The sequence below is a fragment of the Gavia stellata genome, chromosome 4 (assembly GCF_030936135.1).
Source record: "Gavia stellata isolate bGavSte3 chromosome 4, bGavSte3.hap2, whole genome shotgun sequence".
Lineage (NCBI taxonomy): Eukaryota > Metazoa > Chordata > Aves > Gaviiformes > Gaviidae > Gavia > Gavia stellata.
The window spans coordinates 14856685-14879352 of NC_082597.1; positions in this window are offsets into that span (position 1 = coordinate 14856685).

Here is a 22668-nt window from a genome sequence, read left to right on the forward strand (position 1 = left end):
TCAGGCCTTGACACTTTGAGGAGCATTAGCCCCATGTTGCTTAGAAATATTTGCAAATATGCAAAAAGACTTTGATACTTCCCCCCACAAAGAGAAGGAAGTAATTTAGGAAAATCTGATGAAATTTAGAAAGAAAAGTCTTAGCTTCCATTTCATCAGTTATGTGGCACTGAAGGTGAGGGGGGATCTTTTACCTGGAGTGCAGAGGTCACCTGCCGTTTGCTTCAATATTTGCAGGTATTTTGGTAGGGCTTGGGGAGGGGGATGGAGGTCTCTTTGATAAGAGGGTATTTCACACATGGCAAAGTCTGAATGACTGCTCTGAGCACATCGTTCTGAGCTTTCCATAGGGCCTCAGCCTCTGCTGCACTTGGCTGAATGCATTTAATTTGGGTTGATTTCAGCAGCAAAATATCACAGGCCTGTGTCATTGCTTGTAAACATTGGGTACCAGGGGCACAAATGAAGGAGCTATGGCAAAACCAGGCAGCACACTGCAGAAGCTGAATTAATTGCTGATAGAGGTGGAGAAGACAGGAGAGTAATTTTGACCTTTCCCTTCTAAATGTGTCTTTCAGAGTTACCTTTTGATAACTTCTGATATCGTTAAAGTGGCAAAAGAATAACAAAACAAAAAAGCCAAGGAAAGACAAAAAGTTACAGAAAGCTGAGGCATCCTGAGGTATTTTTGGACAGTGATGGATGAGTACCCCCATAGTACTTCAGCTGTTGCAATTTTAGATGCAGCGTCAGTACCAAACACAAGAAGTGGATGCGACATGCAGGGAGCATAAGTGCATCACACTGATGGGAGGTGGGACCATGATTTTGCCTGCCTCTTCCCAGGTCTGCAGTTTGTAGGTACCCTGGCTGCACTTCCAAGAGGCCAGCGGCACTTTGAAAGGCTGTTTCTGGTTCCCAGACTCGCAGCTTCAGGATGGCAGGCCTTTCTATGTCAGTATTTTTTCACCAGACAATTTATTCTGTTCAGTAACCAGACTACCTTGCTGGCTGCTCACATCAACGTTGGTTTCTTGTCTTTTTCTCTGTTACATTTGTCCGCCAGGTTTGAGTCTCTGTATAGTTGGTTTATGGCTTCCTCCTTTTCCTCATCATCCCATTTTACAAGGTCCTGAATCAGATAATCTTACCGAAATAAACATTATTATTTCCACCTATCCTTATCGATCACTATGACTGCCTCCCATCACTGCCTCCCGTATCAATTGTTGGTCAGGTTTGGGTCTCTGTGCCCTCTTGATTGTGGCTTCCTCCTTTTCTTATCATCCCCTTTTGTATTGGAAAGATCCTTGCCCAGATACCTTTCAGGGAGCACATGCTCTCTCCTTCTGCATATCCTTACAATAATAATTAGGATCTTGCTGAGCAGTGAGGAACATGCTACCAGACAGCAAAGGGAACTGGTGTAACATCCGACATATTCCAGACTAGTAGCAGGACTTCAAACTTGACACGAAATTTCACCAGCACTTTCACCAGCACAGAGACTTTAAAATGGGAACATTATGTAGAAACAACCGAGTGCCCAAAAGACTCTGAGCTGCTACAGCCTGTATCAGCTGCTTTTGGGAGATAACACAGTTGGTAACTCCTGCAAACAAAGAATTGCAATAATCCAACCCTGAGAAGTCAAACCAATTCAAAATCCTCCCCTTTTAGGAAGGGACGCAGCCTGCTGATATTTCATAGGCAGCACAAAGATGGCCTGGTAGTACAATGCACACGTATCTGTCACTCAGTCTGACAACAATACGAAAGCTTAACTCTGGGAGATGGATTTAAAAGTGCAAGATGAGGTGAATACCAGGATGTCAGTCACATTCAGCAAATGTCTCCTGACATAAGCTTTATTCAACTCTTTGTGACTGCTGTGTCCAAGGACTGACTTCCTTCTCGTATGTCTCCTTACAGTTTGGCCTAATACAGTTGCTGGTGTCTCCCCTACCCTGTCCTGGGTTTGTCTCCCTGATGTTTGTTTCTTTTCTGTCTTTGTTTTCTTTTAACACAGAAATCTCGAACATGCCATACACAGCCACTGGGACCCTGTCAGACAAGATATCCATTATGATTAGAAGTAAATCTAAACAGAAACTGGTAAGGCATCCACAGCTGTTATCATCAAACAAATCAGATTTAACCGGTAGTACTGAATGATGTCAATATAGTAAAAAAAGTGAGGATTCAGACTCACCACTGTTTTCCCTCATTTGCCTGTCAGCAGAGTTACGATAGTGAACATGCAGCGGGTTGGGGCACAGCGAAGGAGAGGTTGAAACACCCTCTTCTCTTTGCATGGAAAAACTGAAGCTCCAGATCTGCCCAGCACTGTCCATCCTCCCACCTCCCACAAGAGCCTGTGTCCACCCCCACTGAGGAATGCGGGATGACTTATTCTCTCCACACTCCCTTCTTCAGAAAATCCTGCCTCTGTGAGGTAAGGCAGCATTAATTCCGACTGTAGAAATAGCAGAAAGCCTGAACCATTGCAGTTAACAGAGCAGTGTACAGCAAGGGCAAAGAGGCACCTGCTACTTTTGCGCTAATCAACATTTCAAGTCTATCACATGCCTCAAATTAATTTCCAGCTGAAAAGCAATCTTTTTTCAAGCACTTGATACAAACCACATGTAGAAATATGACATAGCTTTGATTGATGATAATTTTTCTGATCAAAATGGTTATTTATGACAGTTTCAAATTTGATGAAATAAATTCATTTCAGTAAACTCCAATTTCTTTGTTGACAAAACTGAAGAGCATTCCCTTGGCAATTCCTGTGCCAAGTACCGCAGAGATCCCACCTAACCTTGTGTTTGAATATCGTCTCCTCAGCACAGTCAGACCCGGGGAATGTCCCCACTGCAGTCACTGAGGTGATTATATGGCACAGAAGTGTTCGCGTTAACTCTGAACTACCAGGGATAGAGGGGATTGGGCAGTTGATGTGACACCCATTAATAAAGCACAGTCAGGTAAGGTATCACGCAGCGCAGCATAGCTATGGAGTTCGGCTCCTCCTTCCCTCTCCCCTCAACTCAATCAAATCAAGCTCGATCCAGGCTTGGAGCTAGTCACAGTCAGTCCTGTGAAAGCTGCAGAGAGCTCAGAGAGGAATAATTTAGCCTCATCAGTAGAAAATACTTGCGGAAAAGAGGTCCTCATTCCTCAGCCATCACCGTGAGAGAACAGGCACAGAACTATTAATTTGGAATTGCTCTGAAAGTGGGTGTTCGTTCCCTGAGAAAAGCCCTAATCTCAGCAAATTACTGCGAGGCAGTACAAGCACATGCGGCTGGCCTGTTCGGCCTGTTATCCGGCTGGCTCTAGATATTGTGCTCATGTGCTTAGAGCTCTTGCAGGTGGCTCTGTCAAAGAACCAGCCCAAGACCTCAAGTCAGCATCCAAGATCTCCCAAGCACATCTCCTGGGCACTTAGCTGTGCTCCTTTGGAGCTCTGGTTGGATTTGAGCTCTCCTACTTTCCTGTTAATCACCTGGCAAGAAGGGAACACAAGTTTGGGAATGGGATGCTGCCGCTTCTGCCCTGAGATGCACTCCCAATCCTCCCTACGAGACTGGGGGAAATGGTGTCCCATAGGAGCAGGCCAACAGAGGAGAGAGAAGGGTCTTCCCTTACCTGCTGCTGAAAGACACCTAAGTGATAGTCATTTACAGAATCACAGAATCACAACGGTTGGAAAAGACCTGTAAGATCATCAAGTCCAACCATCAACCCAACACCACCATGCCCACTAAACCATGTCCCGCAATGCCACGTCCACACGTTCCTTGAACACCTCCAGGGAGGGTGACTCCACCACCTCCCTGGGCAGCCTGTTCCAGCACTTCACCACTCTCTCAGTAAAGAAATTTTTCCTAATATCCAGCCTAAACCTCCCCTGGCACAACTTGAGACCATTTCCTCTTGTCCTGTCGCTAGTCACTTGGAAGAAGAGACCAACACCCACCTCTCTGCAACCCCCTTTCGGGTAATTGTAGAGAGCGATAAGGTCTCCCCTCAGTTGCCTTCCCCAGCTGAGGACCTGTCTGCAACCCAACACAACAGTCTGCTGGGGTCAACTTCACATGTGTGTTCAGCACACACAGAGTTCGCCATTTGATACTGACATACTCCCCTCTGCCACACTCTTTGGAGGCAATCCAAAGTAATTGCAAAGCTGTCTACCGGTACCATGAAAGCAGGTGATAAGTAGTGAAAGACCTTTATGGGTTTAGGAGGCTGTCTGCGGTGTTACGGGGGGGAATTCATGTAGTTCCTCCAAGAGGAATAATCTCAAAATAGATTTGCTTAGTGCTAATGAGAAGGTACTGGTATTCAATTGTATGTAGTTTCCATGCATGCTATAAAGACATGCAGTCTCATTAATCCCCTTTAACTGTGAGCCATTTTTCTTTCACTTTTAATATTCTCAAGCCCAGGGAGTGCCAAGGGGAATACAGGACAGGCTGACTACAGAGGAGTTATTTCCTCTGAAATCATGCTCATCTGTCTGTCAGGAATTCTTGAAACAACTGCAATAAATCCTGAATTTTTAATATGGTTCACAAGTTCATAGACAGAAAAATCAGTGCTCAGACAGCTGAGATTGCGGTCGTTATCTACAATGTCAGAGTACACATGTTTCTGTAAAATGAAATCAAATGGGAAACTGCATTGAAAAAAGAACAATCAAATATGGTCAGAAGACAAAGAATGACTGCTGCAAAGCGGAGGAAGATGGGTCAGTAGAAATGGGTATGAAAGGGCCTGGAGAGAAAAATGAGCTCTTTGCCTGATTCCTCATTGTTCTACATTATAGACAAATATATGGGTTTATGTTTGCCAACACCATACATGTAAAGTAGTAGTACCCAAACAGTGTAACATAGGCTGCTGTGTTAACTGTCAAAAATCGAGATAGCCCAAATCCTTACAGAGTTCTGAGTTGTAAACACAGCAAGTGAGACATGACTCCAGGGGAGCTACGGATTGCTTTGGATGGCCTTTCTGCCCACAGATCATTGACTGGGAACCAATGGTAGGGGCTGAATTCTCCCTCACAGTCCCTTCAGCCTCAGGAGAGAAGCACACAAGGCACACGAGGAGGAATGGCTGCTGCACCACGTGTGTGTTTCTCAGATGCAGTTGTGGCCCCACTGAAGCTGGAGTGTTGAACCCCACACTTACGTCAACATGGCAAAATATATGCAAGCATACAGAGATGGAATTTACATTAAGGAAAACAGATGTGCATATGGGCATTGACACCTGTGCACAGTGGGAGATGAAGCTGGGTCAGAAATGTCTTCAGGAGCTGCAATAGGCTCGAGGCTGGAGGGTGAAGCATGAAAAGGAAGCACAAAGTTCAGCTGGAGCTAAGGAAAAGAGCAGAAGGAGGATATCATTCAAAAACTGCAGCAGACCTTGTCATGTCCTACCACAATAGACAAGACACTGAGGTCTACCTTCACCAAGTCCAAAACTGCCCAGTCCTGCAGGCAGAAGGCCAAACTTCTGTGAAGGGAAGATGGTCTGAAAGTCAAGAAAAGACAAGAGACTGTGCATTGCAAGCAGGTAAAATAGAGGTTCTGTCCTGCCAACTTTGATAGTGTGGCCAGTAAAAGCTTGTGATGAAAATATGGAAATCTCAGTGGGAATTGTATGTGTCCACATATGGCCAGTTGGCTATGGTCCCACTAGAGCCAATGGCGGTCTAGTCAGTGTAGTCAGTGGCAATTAATGTAGGGGGGTAAATAAGCTGATAAGAAGTAAGCTTCTACTTTAGGATGAGATGAATCATGATATCGACTTTTTTGACTAGGTTTCTATTGACTACAAAGGGACTGTAGGGTCCTTTGCTGAGATGTAGATGCCTACAGTCTGGACATCAACATGAATGCAGCTGACTATCCCTAAAGCAAAAAGCAACAAGGAAAAGTCAGTGACAACAGCAAATTCTGGCCAATACTTACAACAGCATTCCAGGAAATAAATGTGATTTCCTGGATCAGTAAAAGTCAAATACACTCCTTCAGGTTTCCAGAAAATGTTTTCTGGGGTCTTTCTGAAGGCAACAGCATCAGCCAAAGTTAGTGGTGAAAAGATCTTTTGAGAGAGTCTCTCCATGAGCAGCTGACTGTTTCAATTTCCAGCCCACTATGCTTGCTCAGGTATGCAGCGTGTATGGATAGGCAGGCTTTTCTGACGCTCTTGGAGGCCTCTGATGGGGTTAAGTATGTTGAGTTTGTCTTGAGACGTTCTGCCTACCGGCAGGAACTCAAGGCTAACTGGTGCTGTGTTCTGGACTCGCCAGCACAGACCTTTCTTGCTGTGTAGATCCACGGGCTGTTTTCTCTGCATATGGTAACCTCTCTTCTTAGCTAACTCCATAATTATGCAATTTTGCAAACTTCTTAATATTAATGAAAACTCTGATCTTACAGCTTCAGGGATTTCTTGAACATGCAGCATTGATTACTGCACTGAAAGGTTTCTCAGAAACGAGAGGTTGTCTTACTATGGAGCAGCTTGGCATTAGGGAATAGACTGAGATGCAAGGCCGTAAGACCTGCTAAGCCATCTTTGAAGCACAGAGGGGAAAACAGCTTCAGGCATTCAAATGTTGGAAACATACATCCTACCTAGAGGGTCAAGATCTGAGCTTAGGCCACTTCCTTCTCACATCAGAATATTTCTGCGAGTGAAGCCAGCAGGCCTTCTTCAGCCTTGGGATAGAATGGGAGCTAACAGTTTAATGTTTCAAGGATGGTCAGGAAGCTTGGACTTTTGTTAGGTGATGAGTGCCAGCTAACGCTGTGGGGATATCTGGTTAACTGCTAACCCAAATGCACACAAAGGCCAGACAGTGGTCAGAGGAGGCCAGACAGCTCAGCCCAAGGGAATCAGGCCCTCACAGGTGAACGATTAAGCAATTGCCCCTGTTGCAGAACCCGCTAAGGCTTTCAGCAGAAAAACATCACTCTGCAGTGCTATGCAAACCAAGGGGGACTGTTGCTAAAAGGATTTTACTATGGGATGTTGGAGGGCACTAGATCTGATGGTCCTTAACAGACACCAACAATACAAATGCATCTCCATGACGGCCTCACTTGAGGCCTCAACCATGAGGTTGTCCTTGCAGGGCACAGTTGCATCTTTGGCTGCCAGAGATTAATTAGGGATTAGCTAGGTCAGCCTGAAGCTGATGTGGAAAAGCTTGGTGAGCAAAACCTATATAAAACCTAGGAGAGATGGGAAGCCTGAGTAGGAGTGTGTCCAGAAAGGGTAGGAGAGCTTGTTTTTTGTGTGTGCACATAGACTTGACACTGTATTTAGACTTTTGTACGTTAGGAATGTGGGACCTTGATGTAACGTAGCAGATTGGTTAGTTGGTTTCACCCCAAATTTGGGTCATATGAATAGACAAAGAGGGAAAAAGAGGAACAGGGAATGCCCCACTAACGATGGGGTGGAAAGCTGCAACCAGGTATGCCTAGCAGTTTTCTCTGGGTGGGATCTGCACTGCTGTATATGCCATACACACAGAAACCTGTCACAGGAAGGTCTCTCCACTGTGCACAGACACGCTGCCAACACCTGCCCCTCGCACAGCTCATTCATCTGCACACAAATCAATGCTCGCACTTCGCCTACAGATAGCTCACATCCATCACAGCAGTGACAATACCTGTGGCATCAATAGCCCATGAAAAACAGAGGCAACTAGATGGCACAGGCTGTTGCACAAAATAAAACAAATGATGAGAAATATGGAATTGGTCGGTAGATGCTAATATAGCGATGGCTTATATGCTACCTTATTTTTTGATTCTTTACATATACAGAAAGAAATAAAAATGTATCATGCACATATTAAATTGCTGTACAGAGCTTGTTGAATGGTGCGGATAGAGCATGACTTCCAGAAGAACAACAGTCAAGGACTTACTACATTCTAAGTACAACAAAACAATTCTTGCAATCCTTTTTGCATGCCATGGATTTTAGTGGGAGCTGGAGCCAGTTTAGCTGTAAAACAATAATTACGAACCCTCTCACAAGCATTGACTGTGGATCTGGGGAGAAGTCCTCTTCATGCCTGAAATGCCCAGTTTTTATGTGAGAGGAGCTGGCAATGAGAGCTGTTAAGGAAGCTGTTCAGCGCTCACAGCCAGGATGGCTTCCATACGGTTGATTCACCCAGGATTTCCAGGTGGCTGGTTGCCTGGAATGCCAGGTTCCTGCAAACTGGTAGGCTGCTGGTAAAATGGCAGATTTCTGGTGAAAAGAGGAGTTTGACACCAAAGTGGAACATGTAGCAAGTATGTATAATGACAGGAATTTCTGCAGCAGCAAAAGGTCAGCTTACCTTTCTAAATAATTTCAGGAGAGTGGGAAAAGCTGGTTGCTTCATGTAGAGTATGTATGGCCAAAGAATAATAAACACAAACAAACAATCTTCTTTTAAAAATCTCATGGCTTTCAAGGCCTTTTTCTTGATTTTGGAGTTTTGACTAGTGACTTCAGATCATGAGTGAAAATCTGATTCTTGACTCTTTCATTTGTCACTCTGAAGTAGAGCTCAGGATCTGTTGAGCTCCCGTGCAATAGGCAGATGTCCCTCCCTGATTGCAGGGGTCATTGAAACCATCAGCCCAAGAACAACTTTCTTTGCAGCATAGTGTACTTTTCTTTATCTGTTTGTAAAAACACAAGGGGCACTTGCAAAACCACCCCTCTACAACAAAATCGGTGTATATGCAAGGAAGCAAACAGAATGGTGTAGAAGAAAAGCAATGGTTGGGCATTCAAAATGCAACCAGCTTTTAACTGAAAATGAATACAATTATGGCAACACTGTACAGGATGGTCTTTGGATTCTTTTCAGTTTCGATGGTCTTTCATTTAATAGGCTGAGAAACACTACTCTAAAACCTGAATAAATGTCCATCAGTGCCACTTAACACTGTTTTGATGGCTTCCACTCTCTATGAAGATGTCCAGCACACACCTACCAACGAAGTTCATCATGTTGTTTTCATGCATAGAGCTCATGGCGAAGCACGTGCAGAGCACTAACTAAGCAAACCACTTGCCAGATGTGGCAAATTCCATGATTGTTATGACTCATTTCTCTGCATCTGCTGTCTGGAGTCCCAGAGGGTCGGAAAGTCACTGCTGTCACCATGAGTAAGGAAGAAGTGTCCCTGAGCTGCTTGAGAGGAGATATAGGGAGGCAGCAGGAGGCTGCTCACAGCCAGCATCAGAGAATTCAAAGCAGACTTGAACTGCAACCCACTTAGGTGGAGGTTTGATTGAGTATTAACATTTTATTAATTGGTTGTAAAATTTCTTTTATGTTCCTCCTCTCTTGAAGTTCTGTTTGCTTAAAATCAGTTTAAAATCAGCACTCAGATAGGGTAAAGCCTTGGATTTCCAAATGGAGGCTTGGATTGGAATTATGTTTGAGAAAGAACCATGAAATGATGACACCCAGCTAACATAGCCCTTTTTAATGCCAAATGCTGCTGGCAAAATTATTTTGTCTCTAAAAATACCATGGTTTTGTCCTTTGCCAGGCATTTGCAGTATTTTGCTGCCATTTACATGATACCTTTCTTTTTCTAACTAAGGCTATTAAAAATCAAAAAAAATCTGTGAGCTGCAGAATCTGAGAATCACCAAATCACCGAATAGCTGAGGTTGGCAATGACCCCTGGAGGCCATCCACTCCAACCTCCTGTTCAAAGCAGAGCAGCCTACAGCAGGTTGCTCAGGACTGTGTCCAGTCAGGTTTTGAAGATCTCCAAGGAGGGAGACCCCACAACCTCTCTGGGCAACGTGTGCAAGTGCTCGGTCACCTTCACAGTGTAAAATGTTGGGGTTTTTTCCAATATTGATATGTAATTTCCTGCGCCTGTTGCCTTTTGTCCTGTCACTGGGCACCACTGAGAAGAGCCTGGCTCCATCTTCTTTGCTTTCCCCCCATCAATATTTATACACATTGATGAGATCCCCCTTAACTTTCTCTTCTCCAGGCTGAACAGTCTCAGCTCTCTCAGCCTTTCCTCATAGTAGGGGTGCTCCAGTTCCTTCATCATCTTTGTGGCCCTTCACTGGACTTGCCCCAGTATGACAATGTCACTCTTGTACTGGGGACCCCAGAACTGGACCCAGCACTCCAGCTGCGTCTCACCAGTGCTGAGCAGAGGAGAAGGATCACCTCCTCGTCCTGCTGCCGCTGCTCTGCCCAATGCAGCCAGGAGGCTGGAGAGAATTGTGAGAGCCTGAATCGGAAGAGGAGGACACTGTGGCTCTGGATGCACTACTCAAGTTTGGTTTATAAAATGTTTTGGCATCCGCTATGGGGCATATTCGTACAAACCTCAGAGCGCTCTCTCCTGATAACCCATATCCATGTCTAATCTTGAAGTGTAGTACTTGGATAGTTGATCAGTTTTGCTTATGCTGAAGTAATTTTTCACACAATTAGCTGTAGGGACACAGTAAGAAAGCTGGTTCTAATCGTGTTACTTCCCATAGGTAAGATCAAAAGTCAGGCATTTTTAGATGGTTCTTGACAGGGACATGGTGAAAGTTTTAAGAAAAAGACTACAATTGACATCAGTGATACAGTACTTCTTGGTAACAGCAGGAAACATTCAAATGGGTAAAAACAACAATTTTTTTTTCCTTTCCTTTTCCTTTCCTCTTCTAGCACTGTTTGTATTCCCACCATCACAAACGGTGCCATTTCTGTATCTGCGATGTGAGCACGTCCCACGGGGGAGCTCTAGCAGGCACCTGGTTTCAGAGCATCTGAATTTGCTTCCAAGTTTGCTGAGTCCAGACTTCAGGTGTCCGAGTTCAGACTTCAGTCTCACCCAGAACATCAGGTGCATTACCTGGGCTGTTTCGCTAACTCACAGGTGTGAAACCATCAAGAAATGCTATTGCAGTCATAACTTGCTGTCTCATGTGGCCATTAGCATTCCTTTCAGTGCAAAATTCCTTGGGATTTCACATTTGGTTTAAAAACTGTACGCATTTACCATAGTGTCAGTGGCAGCCCAGTCTGATTTCATATTTCTAGTCCAGAATTAGTATCATAAATGAATGTGATAATTTTAGTAGAACTTGTGATAAGCTGTGGACTCATATTCCATCTCCTCCCCACTGTTCCTGAAACCTCATCCCAGTTCAAGCATCACATGAGCTTCCTTGCAGATTCCACCTTTGCCCTTTTCCACTAACTTCCTACCTACTTTTGCTATCTTTTCTTTGTGACCTCTCACTGTTCTGCCTTGATCGTTCTGCTAATGTCACTCTGGAGAAAGGCCTTTCCCAGATCTGTATGGGCTTCTTACTGGTCAGGGAGGTAGTTCTGAGAAGATGCCAACACCTTTCTTGCCTGCCTGTTTGATCCAAAAATTCCTGCTGAACACTGTTAATGTCCGTGTCTTTCTAAAGCTGACAGATACACTCTGTATGGATGTAAGTGGATTTGTCAGTGTATACTTGCAGTAAATCTGCACATTGTCTTCCAACTTTTAACATCTAATTTTATTACTAATATTACAGAATTATCAATGTAGTAAATGACTTTTTTATTACCTCTTTGCTCCCAGCACCATGGACCATACACTGCAGTGGCTTTCCTCAATATGAATATATGGGCACTATTTTGCACTTTAAAAAGGACATAATAGTGTTCCCTGTGTTTCCAGACCTCCCCTTAATGGATAATGAAGGGAGATGGGAACAGAGGAAAGAGAACGAAGGAGAAGAAATAAAACAGTAAGGAATTACAGGAGTCCATTTGCTAGTTTGGAAGAGAGTTGAAGTCAGGTGTTGAAGGAAGAATTAACAGAGAAATGGAGGTCAGGAAGAGAAAAAGAGAGTAATAAGAGTGGGTAAAGAGAGTGTTTGGTGGAACAAAAGATAAATTAGAGACCCTGATACATCTTCCTTCTGGAGGAAGAAAGATACGCCCTCAAGAAAGAGAGAGATCAATAAGGCTTGCAGAAAGTCTGACACCAAAAAGGGAAGCAGAGGGGCAGAAATGTTTGTGGGGAAAAAAAGCAATCCAGAAACCAGGGGTACCATCTGTGTTAGAGATGTAGTTCCTAGTAAAAGAGCTGTAGATTTTCTGTAGCCTAAACATTTTTAGAAACACTGTGGAAGAAAGGGAAAAAAACTACAGAAGAGAAGCAAAAGTTTTGGCCTGTTTGTCTTCAGTAAAACGTCCTCCAGTTAATTGTTTACAGGAAGGTTATTCATCCTCCTTGAGAAAAGGGGTTTTAAGTATTTTGGATGCCATTCTTGACCTAGAGTCTATGCATGTTGCTTTTGAATGCCTGGGATTGTGCCAGATCACATAGTCCCCGCCACATGTCCCCATGTCCGCTCTGCTCTGTGCTTCTCTGCTGATCTCTGCACTGTGGGCTGCAGGTCACTCTGCCCTCTCCACCTGCAAACATAAGTTGGCATCTGAGTCTAATGGTGAGGAAAAACATTTTAGGACATGTCTGGGTCATTTAATGCCAGGAGCTGGTTAGTGAAATGAGCAGGCATGCAGACAGCTTACCTAATCCAATTGTACTGCTGACGTCCGCAGAGGTAATCCATCTGGAGTGCCGCTTCCCTGGATAACGGCTGTAGCAGCCTGGCTCACTGAGACAAGCTGGGAATCCCCAGGGACGAGCGACTGTATCTTTGAATTCCCGCCAGCTTTCACTCACATAAGGTAGAACACATATGTCTCCTTAATTCAGAAGAAAATCCGATTTTGAAATTGCCGTGGCACCTGACTCTCTAGCAAACGTGCACATCGTATACAAAGTGGCATGTGCATGCAGAATAAAAATCAGGGTCCACAGAAGCAGAATGCAACACCAGATCTCTCCATTTTGCAGTGGGTACCTACTTCATAAAGTATTGGCAGCTCAGAGGGAGCTCCTTGCTGCAGTTATAGCTGCAGCGTGTAGTACGTAAGCCTGCCATCTGCAGCTCAAATAGAGCTTATAATCACTTGTTTCAGTGTTGGAATAGGCTTTTGGTTTGGCTGCTTGCAGCCTTCTCCAAAGCAAAAGATGGAATGGAATTGCCAAAGGTGAACAAAATGCTTCAGCTAACAGAGGATGGAAAAGCTCAACCGGGCGGTTAAGCCCAATGAATGCTACCAAAGATTTCTGGCACTGGGAGGTCTTCTGCTGTGGGACCAAGTGCTATTGGCTGATAGAGGGATTGCAGCTGGAATGTGAGCTTTATCTGCAGAAGCATGTTGACGCTTAGTGGATCACACTGCAGTTTGCCTGTATGCCCTGTCTTCACAGTATCAAGGGATGAGGGACCAGTTCACCTGCCTTTACCTGTTATCAACTGTTGCCAAACACAGAAAAGCCAAGACACGATCTGTGAAAACACACTCTCCAAGCAAGCCACCATACTAGTGAGTTTAAGTTACCATCACAGCCTAACTAAATTATCCTGCACCTGCAGAGCAACAGGGGAAGTCTTGGGTACAAGAACTTCCCTGTGAGACTTTTTTCAGGCTGGTCAAAGGGCATTTCCACCAGTTAACGGGTCTTTCTGGCACTATGTAGTGCTCCAGATAGAAGTACACCATTTTTCATCATTTATACAGTAATATGGTTGGTTTCCTATTACTCTGAAGTTCATACTGACGACTGTAGTGCCATACTCAGACCTGCTTTTGTCCCGCAGGAAATTCTGGTCTTCTCTGAAAGTGACTGCTTCATACAGTGGATATTTAATTCTCCATTTCATTTGCATTAGCATGGTGCCAAGAGGATGCGGTAGATCAGAAAATTTATTCTGTGTCTTAAAGTCTTTTTTTCATCTCCTTCCACCTGGACAGATTGCTTATCATAGTCTCTATTATCACCTCCACTTCTCATTACCGCTTGCTGACACTAGCCAATTTGAAATCTTCTTCGGATAAGTCTTTCTCCCTCCCGCACTAACCTCACTGTGAGCTGGGATGGGTTCATTTCCCTGAGTTCAGCACCCAGAAAGGAACATTACTTTTGGTAAGAGAAATCCCCATGGTCACACCCTTGTCTCATCCATCACCTTTCTAAATCATCTCTTTCCACATCTTAAGAAAAGCCTAGCATTTTGGAGACACCCTCACCCAGAAACTGGTCTTTACCCTCCTCGTTTCTGCATTTTGCATAATTCTCCATTAATCTGCCTCCTAATAAACCACTTCTGCTGGTTTCTGGTTGTGCATCTGCATGTGCTTTCACCTTCTGCCTAGACTATTTCAAGCCCTATCAGTATAGTTTCAGGTCTATATTCTTCTCTTGAAAGACCTCTCTTGGCTTTCTGTCAGCTACAAAAACACCCTAATCATCCCGAAGTCCCTTAATGGGGCTAGTGGTTGGGACCTGTGCATATTGCTACACTTACTCCCACTGACCTCCATGTTGTGGCTCTCCTTAGATCTCAGACCAGCCTGAGTCATAACCTTGGACCTTCTTTCCCATTACAGGGTTCACTGCTGCTGTCACACCAGCTACAAATACAATAATTTCAAAGGCTATTATACACCTCCCTTATTAACACATCATCTCTTTCAAAAGTACAGCTCCAAAGTGCTCCAGTCTGTTTTGCTTATAACCTTGCAGGCTGTGCCCCACGCCGTGCCTTACTCCTACCAAAGCATTCCCCAGTTTATGGCCCCATATCTCCTCTGATTTTATACTACTACAGTTTACAACATTTTCCCTTGCTGCAATTATTGTGCTTCCTAAGGTTTTGTATGCACAATGCCTTATAAAAATAAATTGAACCTCTGCTCTTTTTACTGTTTTCTAGCCACAGGGAAAAGTAATTCATTTGTTTGAGGAAAGGGGTGTGGAGAAGGCACCAGCACTAGGTCAAAACTCCTCAAACCTAAAACAGATTACACTTCGCTGAAAGGCAGAGAGATCAAAATGTTTCTTCAAGCACTTTTCCAGACATAGGGAGATTAAAGTTAGAAAAATTGTTTTGTATATATTTCCCTTCAGCTTGTGTCACTTATCAAAGATAGTAATTTTTAAAAATGTCTCAGTAATAAATCAGAAATAAAACTTTGGAGAAACCGATGAATCTTCACTTATTTTTCAAAGATGCTTTTAACTGGATAGCATCCCACAGATATGCATGATCTTTCTCCGCATGGATATTTATTACTGCTTCACCTGCCTCATGTGCCTTTTAATAAACATATTAAAGTGTCAGCTAGATTCATTGCATCTCCAGTAAGAAGTAATTTTGCATCCTTCACTTAAAAACTAGTTTTGAAACATCCCAAAGCAATTATTCCTCAGTGAATCACAACAGACAGCTTGGTATTGTTAGAGAAAAAGTGCCTAAGGGTACTACTCGTTCCTTTTTCTCAGGAAGAAGAACAACGGCAATGGCACATGCATCTTCATCACGCTGTACCTCTAACCCCTCTGCTCTGTTCGTCTCAAGCCAAAGAAACTCTGCATTTACAGTGATGATCTCAAAACATGTGAAAAAGTATTTCAAAGGGCAGTTACATAAGAGTGCAGGAGAGTATGAAGATAGTTAATAGCAAAAGCTGCAGAAATTTTTACTCCGCATCTATCAGCATTTTATTTCTTGAAAAATAAATTATTTATGACATCTTTCCACATCAGTTCCTCATAATGTAGTCCTTCTAGGAGGCATTACATCGGTGTTGCTCTCCTCTCTCACAGCAGGAATTGTGCGCAACTTCATTTGCAGTTTGTATTAATTACAGAAGATGGCAGTACTAGAAGTAATTATGATCCATGGCTGATTGGAAGATTACTTCATCTTTTATTCCCTCCCCAGTCTGGCTTTACAGAGGCTGTAGCACACCAAAGCCAAACTGGTCTTTGAGGCAGAAAAATGATAGTCTCTGGGACAAAGGGAAATCTCAATAACTACAGGTGAATTAAAAGGTTTGGGTTGTATTCAACATGAATAGGAATGATTCCTTGTATTATTTAATTATGCTAAATATTATTAGAAATACTATTTCTATTAGTTCTATATTTCCTTCAACTTACTCCAGGAAAACTTTTTGGGAGCACTGCAGAGTTTTGGAAATTACAAAGGGGAGATCAATCCATCAGCACTGGAGACTTTGTTCAATGTGGAAAAGGTATGGTGGGATGATCCCACCATACCAAAAAGGTGTGGGATCATCCGTGTGGATTTGAGGATCTGGGTACTCAGGAGGCGAAGTCCTCTCTTCCTCCCCCACCTCATTCCCTTTTCTTTGTGGGGCACTGAGTATTTCAGACGGAGGAGCAGAGGAGAAGACATGTAAGTAGATGTCCTTGGGCTTCTGTGTGAACACCCCAGTAAGGATCCATGGGTCACCCTTTGTCCGTGTCCTTCTGGGAGCCGCTCAGGTGGCTGCTGGAGGCTGCAGAAGAGCATGCTGGGCTGGGTGGCTGCTCACTTCTGGGAAACACAACTGGTATTAAGGAGCCTTCCTAACCTGCGACCGTGGCAGTGATGGGAATTCTTCAGAATGGACAATTCTGAAGGTTACTGCCTGTAACATTACTAAATACATTTTTCCTCTAATTATTAGCTTTCCTAAATCCACATGAAATACAGGAGATGGTTTATTACTAGAGGATATTTTTACTATTAAATCCTCCGTATAAAGGTAAACAAATAATTGACTTCTGGGGATCATAAGACCATTCTTGCAAGTAGCTGGAAAAATCACTATTTGCATTTCTGTTCAGAACCTTTAAGATGCAAATTCTGCTGCAAGTGCACAAAGCTTCAGTAATGAGACTGAATGCTGTGAAAACCTGAACCACCAAAATCAGAATTTAGACTCTTTTAATGTCCAAGGAATAAATCAAAGATTTTGAACTGTTTACATTGTTTCGATATTATTTTTGTCTGGACTTCATTATCTATTTTCTTCAATGCAGAGATGCCATTCTGAGAAATAAAGACCAAAATCTAGTTTTACTACTCACTTCTGTGAGAATTAATAACCCAGTGACTTCAAAAGGAATGGCACATAGCTCACCAACCCTGAATTTGGTCCACATCATAATATAAAATGAAATATGCTTATGCAAAACAAAATCGCATGAAAGTCTTAAAGGATGAAATCTCACAGTCCTGGAACCCACTACAGGAGCAAAAACTGAACAGGAGAAATTCAAACTCTGCTACCACAAGATTTCACCATTTTTTTTTTTAAAGTGTGTGTAAAGTGATTTATTTCTTTATGCAGGTTGTTTCTTTACCTAAACCTCCCCAGTCTTCAGTGATAAGCCTAATGCAAATAACACAAGTGAGGGCGTGCAGATAATATTAAAAATGCTGAAGAAATGGAAAGGATTTTCCTCTGAACAGACCTCAAGTTCTCCATTTAATTTTTGGTAATACTGCTTTTATGAAATTATTTTCTGTAACCTCAAAGTTAATTCCATAAGGAATTGAGGATGGCAAAAACTACTTAAAGAACAAAGTGGGAAAACCTACTTTACATTAACCTGCAAACTGAGGCAGACAACAGAAGAATCAACCTTGAAGATCCACTTATGCGCATGCATTATACACACATGTAGCCCTGACTTCGGCTCTGTGCTCCCTATTGAATAACCTGGCTTCCAAGAACAAATATTGTGAGAAATAAGTACAAAGAAGAGGGGAAGGGAGGGAACTCCCCTGAAATATTACTGGAGTGAATATGTCCACCGTTGGTGGGGCAGATTCTCTTCCTTCCTGAATCGGTGCCTTTGTGCCACGTAGCTGTGAATGAGGAATTCAAAACTGGCTTAAAGTTTGTTTAATTAAATCCTCTGCCTGTCAATCTGTCTCCTCTTGAATAAATTACATCATGATATTTTTAATCAAGGCAAAGCCAGAGCAGATGAGCCCACAGGATCAGAAACCTGGCTGTGCCCTATACATCATTGCACGGGTCTTGTCTCAACTAAGAATATTTTGAAAAGTGTCCTGCCTGAGTGGCACTGCAAAGCATCCAACCACCTTAACAGGATTCCAGATTTGCAAAATGAGGACAAGATCATGATCAGTGAATAGTAATTTGCAAAAAACTTTCCCTTTTCATCATCCTTTGCTCACAGCTGCCTTCAGTTGCAGTCCTCTTGTCTACCTCTGCCAGGCATGAATTCACACTCCAGGATGCTCAGGTCATTGCCGTGAAGCTGCAAAGGGCCTGCTTTATTAAGCACATCCTCCTGCTAGATTTCCACTGACACAGCATTATTCTATCCTTCCAGCATACAAGACACACCTCCTGAGTATCAGATGAATGCAAGGTACACCCCATATATTTGTTCTAGCCGTCTGATTCTCTTACTGATACTGTTCAAACCAGGACCAGCTCTAGACCAGATCCTACCAAGCGCTGCTTCTAGTTCTGTTAACTTTGGTCCTGCAGCTTCAGTGGCTGTTGGTCTCATACAGCCCTTGTACTCCTGACTATACTTGCACGTCATATTGAGCCCTAGCTAGGGTGTGGACTGGGAACTTGACAGTGAAACAATCTATAAGCCATTGCTCATTAATGCATCCAATCTCCAGCTATACAGAGGAGGCAGGAGATATGAAGCTCCAGAATGCAAATTTAAAAAGCCTAATACAAAAGGTGCTTGTGCTGTGGCAGTACCTGGGGAGGTGCTGGTATACACACTTGGAGTGCTGATGTTGTGCAAGTGCATTACATGCCAGTCCTATTTCAACCGGTGGTAAAATAAGAAAAAACTGTAAAAGAGAGAAGCGTTGTGTTTCCTTATTAAAAAGTAGGTCACTTGTTACTCTGTGGCTTGGGAAAATGTCATCAGCTATGAACTTTTTGTGTGATATTCAGTAAAGATGGTAACAGTAGTGGGAATATAACATATGAATGGTTTCCTTTATTATAGGCAGAAACAAGCGCCTGTGAAAAGTACATGGGAGTGCTCAAGGATTTAACAGAGAAATTAGGTAGCTCTCTCTTTCACTAGTAAGAGACCCAGCACAAATAAATAATTGACAATCACATTCTTTTAGTGCCTTTTATTTAGTTATCTCATAGCACTTTGCAAAGTGGAGTCAGCACCCAAAGAAGTTGAGCCACTTTATGTCCAGTGTTACAAGGTCAATCAGTCTGGGCAAATCAGGAACAGGCTCCCCGTAACTCTGATCCCTGGGGTCTGCTCCAAACCTACGGAGTTCAGATTCATCAGGGTAAGTAGTGCAGTATCAGTTAACTATCAGGTGGACTTTTGCATATTCTGAGAAGAGAAAAAGGGCCGTCCTGGTTGTTTTTTTGTAAACTATTTATTATTCACAAGGCCAGACAATTAATTCTACTTTGTTTGGATATGGTGATGTTACAATTCAGATACCATCAAGCCTCTCCTATACTCCTAACTCATTTTGTACATTAGCCTTCCATAATAATGTGTTCCCTGTTTCATTCCTATTGAAAAATAGTCTTAACCCCATACAGGTTTAAAAACACTATCTACATTGACTTTATTGATCTAGTTCTTAACTTGAAAAAAATTCCACTGTGTCCCCTTGAAGACTCTTTAATAAAAAGAAAGACAGCTCCTTTAACTTTATAGCCTGTTTTGCAGAGCTAGTGCAATCTTTGTTGACCTAGCCTGTACCCGCTCCAAGGTAATAATAAACTATCGATGTGTGCAGGGACTGATGCAGTGCTCAGTGTTTGAAATAGTGCTTGACAAGTGTCTCATACAGAAAAAGCATCGCCTTTCTGTAGTTTGTCTTTTATCGATACAACATTAGGTGTATTTTTCTTTCTGAGGCATTAGTTGGCATGAAAATTCCAATTATTGTTTTCATACAAGCTCCCAGTCTTACTTGATTGTTCCATTTAGCACCTATTTCTTGGGCTGTTTCCTCGATCTTGGACTAATTATTTTACAGAATTCTACACTGAATTTCCTTTACCATCTGCTGGTCTAATCAACCTAATGATCCATGTCCTCTGGAAACAGATTGCATTATTCCTCATTATTTGCTCTGCTTCTGACTTTACCCTCATTCGCTCTGTAGACTGAGGACTTGGCTGCAGTTCTTGGCTACTGATGAGGGCAGTGACAGCACAACTTTAAGCAGATGTTAGATAAGGTTACCTCCAGAGGTATTAGTATCATCTCCTAGTGCAACTCAGAGTAGCCTAAAAACTACCTGAAATGAGAGTGGGCACCATTGATCCCCACAGCTACAATTACTTAAATCAATGGATTCAATAAAATTGTGGGAATTGGTGTTTCTTAGCCATGCTGTAAATGGTGCCAGAGGAGAAGGGGGATAACACAAAAGCCCACTTAGTGTCTATATATTACCAAAGATTTCTCCTACCAAGACTGACTTAATGGCAATTTTATACTATCTTCAAGGTGTAAAGCAGCTGAAGTGCTGTCAAGATCAAACCCTTGTTTTTAAATACTTCTTTTGATTTTTTTGATGTAAAATTGTTGAGTGTATGAATCAGGGCCCTTAAAACTGACTCAGAGCTACTCCAACTGTAATGCCAGTGAAGCAGTAAATAATTGCTGAGGTTCAAAATGTCACTTTTTTTTTTCTGTTTTAAAAGTTTATGGGTCTATATGAAACAGAAATAAGCTGGAGTTTCAGCAACAACTGGTGTTTGAGCTCAGATCTAGGATCTAACTGCTTCTGTGGAGACAGTTCCAGCAAACACATTGACCGTCAGACTCCTGACTGAATTAGCAAACCTATTGAATAGGAAAAGTACTTTTTCTTACAAGCTGAATGCTTCTCTGCTCAGGTATAGAAGCCACCAAAAGTATCCATAACATGTCTTCAGAATAAAAGTCTACAACAATAAACTTTCTGGGGAGTTGGTGTTATGTCATTGGAATGAGTTGCTTTAGAAAGGTACCTGGATTTCCATGTGTCTTAGAAAAGAGATACCTGCTTTAGTTTCTTCTGCAGCAATGAACATTAAGGGGTCTATATTCAGTTTCCTACAAATAGGTTGTGAAATACCCTAGAGTATTGGAAACATGGGGGCAAACACTAATCAAGACCTATTACAGGATACACTTCTGAGATGGCAGCTGGAGGTGAAACAATATTCTCTAGGGTGATGTTAAATAGTCCACCTTATTGAAGTGCAGGCAACTGAACTGAGCCCCTGAATATATATTCAGTGTATATACCAAAGCCTTCTCCACCGTTACATGGAGATACTTTGCAGAGACTATCTGTGGTGGTAAAATCCCCTAAAAATGGTGAACAGTGCCTAAGAAGGGCAAAGCGATGGGGAGAAGGCGTTCTGAATGGCAAATTGGTTATCTCTACAATGAATATGTCAGGTGTTATTTTTGCAAAAAGCCAGTGAAGCTTCACATACTGCCAGCCTATCCATTGCACAATTAATACTTCTTTATCAGCTGTGATTTTTACGAACTTTTAAAATGAAGAAAAAGATTTCCATTGCACATCTGACTGCCTGGGAGGGTAAAGCACACATGAGAAATCAATGTTGCATAGAGGCTCTGCAGAGAGAGCACATCCTGGTCCCAGACAAGCCTGACGATGTTTGCATTCTCACGGAGAAGAAAAGCTAATCAAAGCTGTGACACAGTTAAGTTCCCCTAAATTAGAAGATAAGGAGGAAGGGGAACTGAAGTCCCCAGGAAATTATTTGATACTTCATTTGCACTCAAGTGGCAACCCGACAACTGTCACTGTCACAGGGGGGACAGAAACGCAAGAGAGATGCTGATTCCTTGAGATAGCACTGAAGGAGCGGAGCACTGCTGATTTGTTTCCTCAGCTTCTGTGCCCCAGAGAAATCTCACAATGACAAGTACACTGGAAGTTGTTTTTGTTGTTGGTTGTTTCCCTTCCAGAACTTGGTTTGTAATCAGGAATTTAACCTTCGCTTTTCCACATAGCTTGTTTCACAACTAAACTTGCTGAGCTTCTGAACTTGAGGTGAATCCAGCAAATCCATAGCACACGCATTGCCTCAGAGGTGATGAATTCAGGGAGAGTGTGGCTTGCAGGCACGCACTGGAGGGGAGCAGGTCTGGAAATCCAGCAAATAGGATGTGTTGCTCACCATCTGGAAAGTTTGGGTTTGGGGGCTTGCAGCAGTGTGCCACAACAAGGAGAGAACCGCTGCTGGTAGGGTGTTACCAGCGAGGAATACGAGGGAGAACCGTGGTCCTGCAGATTATTTAGTACAAATAAATACAACAATATCACTTCAAATGCTCAACTCCATATAAGTGTGTATTAAAAATTAAAATGTGTTTGAAGGTGACTGCACTCTTTGAGCAGGAGTACGTGAACCCCAAGCCAGCCTTTTCTGCATTACAAAACAGGGTGTGAGTTGCCTGACCTCCATAGTTCAGGCCAGAAGACCTCCTTAAATAAATTGCATTTGAGAGAACATTTGTCTAGAAAGACCTCTATTCATTACCTGCAGGGTTCCTGGCATGCGGAAATCACAACAACTCTCAAATTCTGCCACTGCTTTTAAGAGTCTACATCTAGCTGAAATTTATCTGAATTCAGTTTCTAGCCAGTGAATCATCATCTGCTTTTGTGTAATGGTTAGAAGACATCTATTACCACGTTTCTGTTCTGAATGTA